The following is an 8,519-nucleotide window of genomic DNA, read 5'->3' on the forward strand; positions in this document are numbered from 1 at the left end:
AATCCATTCAGCCGCTCGGGCTAAAAGTGAGTCCAACCGCCCTATGGAAATTAACATGGGGAAAACACGTTTTGGGACCCCCCTTTTATCTCGGCCCCTGCTTGACGAATCCCCCCCAAACTTTCAGGGAAGGAGCGGGGCGGAGCGGGCAATCTTCTTTGCGAAATTCGCGAACATTAGTCCACTGGCGCCAAAGTTATTCCCAATAGAATGTTGCGGATTTCCTATGGAAAGTAGATCCTAACTACAACTACCTACTACCTATACACACCCTACCACTCCTTCATTGTATTTTATTTAAAAAATACACAAAGACGACAAAAAAAACCCTGGTAGACCAATCATTTCTCCCAGAGAGGAGCTGTTGGAACATACTACCAGATATGTTGACTATTTCCTACAAGACTATGTCAAAGAGTTACCCACATATGTGCGTGACACTAGTGACTTTTTAAGACACATTACCAATTTTGAATGGCATGATGATTATTTACTTTTGGCATTGGATGTAACATCGCTATATACTAGCATAGAACATACAGACGGTATTAATGCAATTGAATACTGTAGTGTAGTTCCTATATTCCCAATAGACTCTGCGCATTGGAATAACAAACAATAGTGTAGACGTAGGACTTATGTCGACTAGGTCTCTATTGAATATGTTAGACTTAATTATGAATGCCAGCTAGCTCAGAGGTCACTAAAAACCTTCTCGAGTACACAAGAAAGTATTAGTTTCTGACAACCGCATAAACATGACAACTTTGCTCCCTCCAGAATGAGGAGTATACCTCTAGATTCGCGGAAACAATAGATAACTATTATACTCAGTCAATCGTGCTTGCTTAGTTTCACCAGAAGTGCAGAGAAACAGAGAGATGGGCGTTTTCAATAAAAGAGGTTAATTATTGAACAGTCTTCTTACTCATGCAAGAGAAGTGAGTAGCTACAATTGCAATACTTGTCATAAAGTAAAGTGCGTACAGAAAAAGGAGTATTATGAAATAATACTGTAAAAGCATGGTATGGTTTCTGAGCCATACGGTGTTTAAAATAGATAAAATATATACAATGATAAAATCATGACTAAACGTACTCAACTGGTGCTTCTAAGATACGCCTACCCCGGTGTACCTAACCTAAGCCTAGTACATGGGAAGGAGTAAGTGAGATGTAGTTTGAGTTAAGATAGTTTCTGCCAAGAATCTGAATCAAGAATTCTCTAAGGGTCTAATCAGCTCTGTACCTTGGTTATAGAATGAAGAAGGTCTTGTATCTCTCTCTCAGGACTCGATCTCCCAGCAACCCGCAAGGGTGACCGGGAAACACTGGAGCTGGATTTCTCGGCAGGAGAAAAGACAGCGTCTCTCTCAGTGCGTCAATGGGAGGGTTGGCTTCCTTCGACACTCTCTACAGCAGGGCGCGGGCAAGTAGATAGTCGATCTGCTCCAAACCACCGTGTGTTTTGCTAGGGCAGATGCTGGTATATTTATACCTGGAAAGTGCCGAGTTTGACGTAAGGTTGGACATAAGACGTCACTAAGAACTAGCAGTTCTTTCAGGACTCCAGGAGTTCTAGGACAAATCAATACAGAGGCAGGGGGAATTCCCGGGCTGCTGGAGGCTTGGTTTATTTAAGAACGCGTTGGGCTTTCTAGGAGTCTATGGGAGTAGCCTTGCCATATTTGGACTGCATTGGCTATGACTTAATATGGGTATGATTCTTATGCCTTTATAAGGATATGATTTGATATAACCACATAAGGTCATAAATCGGGAATATTTAAATAGGGTCCTAGATACGTTTACAACAATACTATTTAGCTCGTAGACCAAAGCAATATGAACAGCATAGCAATATGCTCATTGAAATGATCAAATTTGTCTGCATAATAATATATTTATGTTCAGCAGCTTGTTATATCAGCAAATCAGAGGAGTTGCCATGGGGGCCATCTTTTCACCCAGTTATGCTTGCTTACATATGGGCAGATGGGAGGAGCTGGTCCTCATGGGTGACCATTACCAATATATGACTAAGCATGTGAAAATGTGACTACGCTACATAGATGATTTGTTTGTAGTGTTGCAGAGGAAGCTATTGAATTTGGGAATGCCATAAATGTTAACACCATTAATTTACATTTCACTGCGACTATCAGCTCTACCACATTTGAATTTCTAGATACCCAAGTCTATATTAACAACCATAAGATAAAAACTCGGTTGCTCAGAAAAAAGAAGCAGGGAACTGGACTCTCGATGCTAGTAGCTGCACCCCAATCACTTGTAAACAGAATTTTGTATGGAGAGGTGCTACGGTTGAGATGCATCTGTAGCAACTACGGGGATTTGGCAACAGCTCAGAGTAACAGGAGAGCGAGATTCCTAGAAAGAGGTTATCCAGAAAATATCATAACCAAAGCCATAAAGAAATCGATGCAATGAAGTAGAGCAGAGGCCCTCAAGGACAAACAAGGTGAAGCTATAGAGCAGGATGAAAAAGCATTTCGCATGATCATGAAATACAGCAAACAGCATAGACCCCTGCAGAAATTCTTCCAAAAGAATTGTGCTATGGTACTTAGTGATCCGGTGATAGGACCCCTGCTGCCACAGAGGGTGTCCATCACATATAGTAAAGCGCCCTCCACACGTGATAAGATAGTCAAAACCAGCCCTGAGATAATTGAAAGTGTGAGTTGGCTCCATATGAAGAAAGGATTTTACAAATGTAAAACATGTAAGGCATGTTCGCATGGCATCAACAAAAGCACATACAAAACACCTTTTAGTGATAGAGAATTCAAGATTTCCAAATTGTTGACCTGCAGAACGGAATAGGCTGTCTATGTGCTGTTGTGCCCATGTGGCCTGCAGTACATAGGCAGCATGGTTTTGCAGGTGCACAAGCGTATCCTACAGAATTTACGCGCCATTACCAACCAAGATAACACTTATCCCATGGCACGTCATTTTAGAGAAAAACACAATTCTAACAATGCGGACCTTAAATACTTTGTACTGGATACAGTCCCCCCCAAGCGGATGTGGTGGTGATAGGGTAAACAAATTAAGAAAGTTAGAAACTAGATTTATCCTACAACTAGATTCTGAAATCCCATTGGGACCAAACGCAATTGAGGATCTGCGCACATGCTTGGGATAGATAGAGCAGTATTTTCTATAAAGATGTTTTACATTGATACAGCAAGGCTTTAACCATTGGACCATGATGATTATATATAAAATGAGAATTTATGATAAGAAAAGAAGGATTGTTCAAGCAGCAGATTGCAAGATGTTACGTGGATTTATTTAGAACCAATGATGAGTACAGTATTTTATTCATATTTATTGGAAATGTTTATTTATTTATATATTTATAGATATATGTATATCTATATTTATATGTACTCCGATTGCAATTTGCACACAGTCCAGCGGATTTAACCGCGAACATGCCTAGGCAATGATTCCAAATATAGTAGAGCCCTGAGTCATGGTCTTATCTCCACACAGATGTCCTGACACGAACAAAACGGAATAGTTCAATAATCTAAGTTAATAATGAATCAATTTTGCACATTCCACTTTTCACTTTAGCACTTGTTTGAATTTACAGTACTATAGCAATCATGACGTGAATATCACAGCGAGTCAACTTTTTAGAAGTTTGATTTTAGTGGATTTAACCCTATATTGTGTATAGCAACAACAAAAGCAGAATTTGAATATGGTATTTAACCAGTAATTATCAAAATGTATTATTGAATGCTTTAAAAATGTTTTGGCAGGCATTAATTATTTGCACATATTGTTTTTCAATGCATTGATATTCACAAACAGTAGATATATAGATATGGCTTCTATGTCTATTACAACGTGACAACTGGATTGCTTGCACTGGACACTTTAAATTTTACACAGACTCACCAAACCATGTCATTTGATCAAGGCTCGGATGAGCCAAAACGCATAATGGCGACGGGAGAATAAACATCTTAAAAGCACCTACTTGGGTCTGTGTCCGTTCTGTGGAGCTATCTTCATTATGCAGCAGGAAAACGATATATATATATATACACACACACACACTCCACCAATCCCGCCTTCTTTTCAAAAACGGGTTGACACATGCTCTTGGACAATCTAGGTAAGGTTTAATTGCCACCATCCAGACAGAACAATACTTAAAACACCTGGCAGACACGTTTCGGCGAATGCCTTAATCATTGCCAGCATTGTGTTTTAGAAAATAGTTAAAAAGCGCAGGGACTTTGCATACTGTTTGTACTGTTCTTACTGGTACATGTTAGTCCCATCAGAGTCCTTGTTCTTCCATCTCTGTTGTCAGTAGTTGCACAGCATGCTGGTGCCTGAAGTCCCGCAGTCTGTACGGGTCCCACGAAGAGTGAGAATCTGCAGTCCCACATCACGGACACTGGTTCAGTGACCGCTCCGTGCAATTAATAATGCCCTGGCTAGTGGCCAGCAAGCGATTCCACACATCCACTGTTCCAGGGACCATGACGGCAAACATCACCTGTAGTCGTCCAAATCAGCAGTTTACACAACAACTGACAAAGTGATACAGATATTCACACAGTTTAGTCACTATCCAATATATTTAGTGAGACACTATAAATTAGTCAAGTAAACAATCACAATGCTACTAAATCCTCCATCCAGATATTTATATATCCACTCATTCTTCAATGCAGATTGCTATATATATAATACATAATACATATTTAAATATCGAACCAAACCACATTCGGTGGATGATGTCATCAGTGATGTCACTGACCATGTCATGAATTATGTAATATGTGACATCATCAGCAGTGGATTGCGGGCACGCGAGTTATAGTTAGCAGAACTAACTATAACGGAGGAATTTCAATGGTTTTTTAAGAGTGAAATGTCCAGCTAACTATAACAGCCCTGAAACCTATGGTTTTTTTCAGTGAATTTCTAAGGTTTTTTTAAATGAAATTTTTTAAATGTAATATTAGTTATATGTATATTTTTTTATACTGATTTTCTACAGTTCTTTAACTGTTTATTTTTACATATTTTTTTATTAAATTATAATTTTTTAATATAAATGAAAATAAAAATGTTTTTGAAATATTGAAACTGAAATATTGTTGTTTTCTTTTATATTTTTATTTTAATATATTTATATATTTTTATTTTTGGGGAGTCGCGCACCCAAAGCGTACCTTTCTTGATGGCTACGCGGAACCTAGCCGCCATTTTAAAAATGTTGTGAAGGATCCGCGCAGTGTGCGACGGGTGCATATTTTCTGAGATGTGCGCATTACTGTACGAGACGCTCGCGCCCTTCCGCGTTATGTCATATATGTGTTCGACGCGGTGGGTGCGTGACTCCCGCTAATTTTTTTAATCTCTAAAATGATCTAAGCTATTCATAAAAATAATATATTTTTACTTGTAATAAACTTATATTACTTTTAAATGAAATTTTGCGAAGTCGCGTTGGGTACGTGCTGCCTGTGCGCAGGGTGCACGGACCCCATGTGACCTGAAAAAAAAAATATTTGATTGGTTCATAACATTTCCCATTCTAACTTTTGAAGAACTCCACCCATTTCCATCATTCTTCTTTGAGCTTCTTTAGAGAGTGATCTCTATGCTTGGAAGAACCTATTTCCATTACTTTTTTTTTGGGTGTTTTTGAGAATAAAAAGAACATCATGGCTTGAGGACAACAGCCACAGGACCAGGAGGAACATTCTTCAGAGGAAGAATTTTTACCGGAAGCTCCCCGCCCACAAAGACCAGCATCAGTGGAGTGGAAGTTTTTCACCTTTCCGGAGGGGCAGAAGAAAGTGAATGCCACCAAAGTAACCTGCAAGATCTGTGAGCGTGTCTTGTCCTGCGGTAGTGCTGAGAAAAAATACTCTTGCGGTACTGCCTCAATGTATAAGCACCAGTGAATCTGGCTCGGAAGGAGTGCAGGAGAGCGCAACAGAACCCTCCACCTGCAGTGCCTGGTAAATCTGGCAGTTCTACATCACCATCACTACCGGACATACGTCCTTAATTTGCTCAACCTAAGCAGCACTGCATAATGTGCAACAAACTTATATCCTATGGAGAGCAGTCTGTTGAAGCAGTTTGTGTGGCGAAACGAAATCATTGTTGTTATACATTTGTTTGCTTTTTTTTGTTGGGAATGGCTGTTAATTCCTGATGTTTCCTGTTTTATTCGTTCTATTTTCATTTTTTCTCGAAAAACACCAAAAAAATAACAAAATCGTTCAGAAAAAAAAAAATATATAAAAGAAAAAAGTTCTTCTCAGAACTAACTTCTCTGGTTAAAGAAAGAACTATATTTGTATGTTAATGTGTGAAAGTTGGTTTGAATGTATGTGTGTAGCTTAATTGACTGAAAGAATGCATTAGTAGTGTATGGTGAATGTATAAGTGCAGAACTAGAAGTGTGTTGGTTAGTTAGGGGACTGCATGCATAGTGGATAGGGGTTTGAAGCAGTCCATGTGCTAAGGCCTGGATCACTGCATGACTACTTGGGTACTGACTGAATGATTAGATTACTGCAAGGAGGGTGTCTGGTGATTTGTATAGGTGGTTGGGTTTTGGCGCAGTGAATGGATTAGTACATGATGCTGAATGGGTCACTAGAGGAGTGCAAGGGGAGTGACAGGGTGTTTGCTGGAAGTGTATGGATACTGCTTGGAGAATTGAAGGTGTGAAAGACAAGTGTGTAGGTGGTTAGAAGACTGCATGCATAGTGGATAGGGGTTTGAAGCAGTCCATGTGCTAAGTCCTGGCTCACTGGATGAGTACTTGCGTACTGACAATGATTAGAGTGCTGCAAGGAGAATGCCTGGGTGAATTTAGAAGTGATTGGGTTTTGGCGCAGTGAATGGATTAGTACATGGTGCTGAATGGGTCATTAGAGGAGTGCAAGAGGAGTGACAGGGTGTTTGCTGGACGTGTATAGATACTGACTGGGGAATTGAAGATGTGAAAGACAAGTCTGTAGGTGGTTACAGGACTGCATGCATAGTGGATAGGCGTTTGAAGCAGTCCATGCTAAGGCCTGGCTCAGTGCATGAGTACTTAGGTACTGACTGAATGATTAGAGTACTGCAAGGAGAGTGCCTGGGTGAATTTATAAATGGTTGGGTTTTGGCTCTGTGAATGGATTAGTACATGGTGCTGAATGGGTCAGTAGAGGAGTGCAAGGGGAGTAGGTTTTTAAGTAGTTATGTGTCAGCAAAGACATAAAGTAACCACATGCTTCTGTCACAATGGTTCCACAAGTGCACACAGACTCACAGTGTGATTCTAGACAAGCAATACTATTCCCTGGACTTTAGCAGGAGAGATTCACTAGTCTGGAAGGGGTTAGGTGACCGCATACATTCTACACATTTCACTTCAGCACTGTTTGTATGAATGCCTGACACATTCTGCGAATGCATAAGCAATGACTGGGTTCTAATACTACTGAAACTTGACAACAGGATAGGTTTTTAAGCAGTTATCTGTCAGCAAATACATGAAGTAACCACAATGCTTCTGTCACAATGGTTGCACAAGTGCACACAGACTCGCAGTGTGATTATAGACAAGCAAGACTATTCCCTGGACTTTAGCAGGAGAAACACAGTAGTCTAATTAAAACCAAAGGTATCATATACAACACCTCACAAATTATTAACTCACATTTTAAATTGATTTGTAGATTAAGAAATATCTAAAACACACACCAGATTTTCTTATACAGAATGTCTGTACTGCACTGCTCTTAGCAAAACCAAAACATGGCAAACATTCTCTCTCATTCTGCACACATATACATGTAAACATCAAATCACATTGCTTCCCACATTAATTCAAAAGCTAATACACATTTTTATTGATTACACATTTCAACCCTTTCCAATTAACATAACTTTCAACCCTACCCCCATTCTGCTTAATGCCTGTTACCATAGTAACAGTTCATGGAACACTCAACTGAACACACAGGTCACAAGTTCAGCACACAATGTTGCAAATTCAAACAGCAAGTGTGCTTGAATTTTCAAAATATCAGATTATCCTATCTAATGTTCCTTTCAAACAGTTTTTACTTACCAATAAGAAACATGCTTTTTAAACACAGAAACATGCACCCTATTTTTCAGTCTACAGTATTCACAAACAGCCAATCATTTCTCTTCTTTTTTTAAAACTGCATCTTATCCACCATTGTAGAAAAATCTTACTTTTCAAACTGTCCATTTCACGTACAGACACCTTCTGAGTGCATCCAGACCTCCCTTCAAGATGCTTAGAGTGTGGATTGTGGGACACAGCTATATTTTCTGGTTGAAAAGGTATGCTGAAAGCAGAGATATTGACAAAGATTTAGCTTTGCCAAATGTAGACATTAAATGGATTGGACAGAGAGGATTGGCATTGGTTAAATCTTTTTTGCATCTCCAAAACCCTGACCTCATAATTGTGCACTGTG

Source organism: Lissotriton helveticus, chromosome 5_1, assembly GCF_964261635.1.
Source record: "Lissotriton helveticus chromosome 5_1, aLisHel1.1, whole genome shotgun sequence".
NCBI lineage: Eukaryota > Metazoa > Chordata > Amphibia > Caudata > Salamandridae > Lissotriton > Lissotriton helveticus.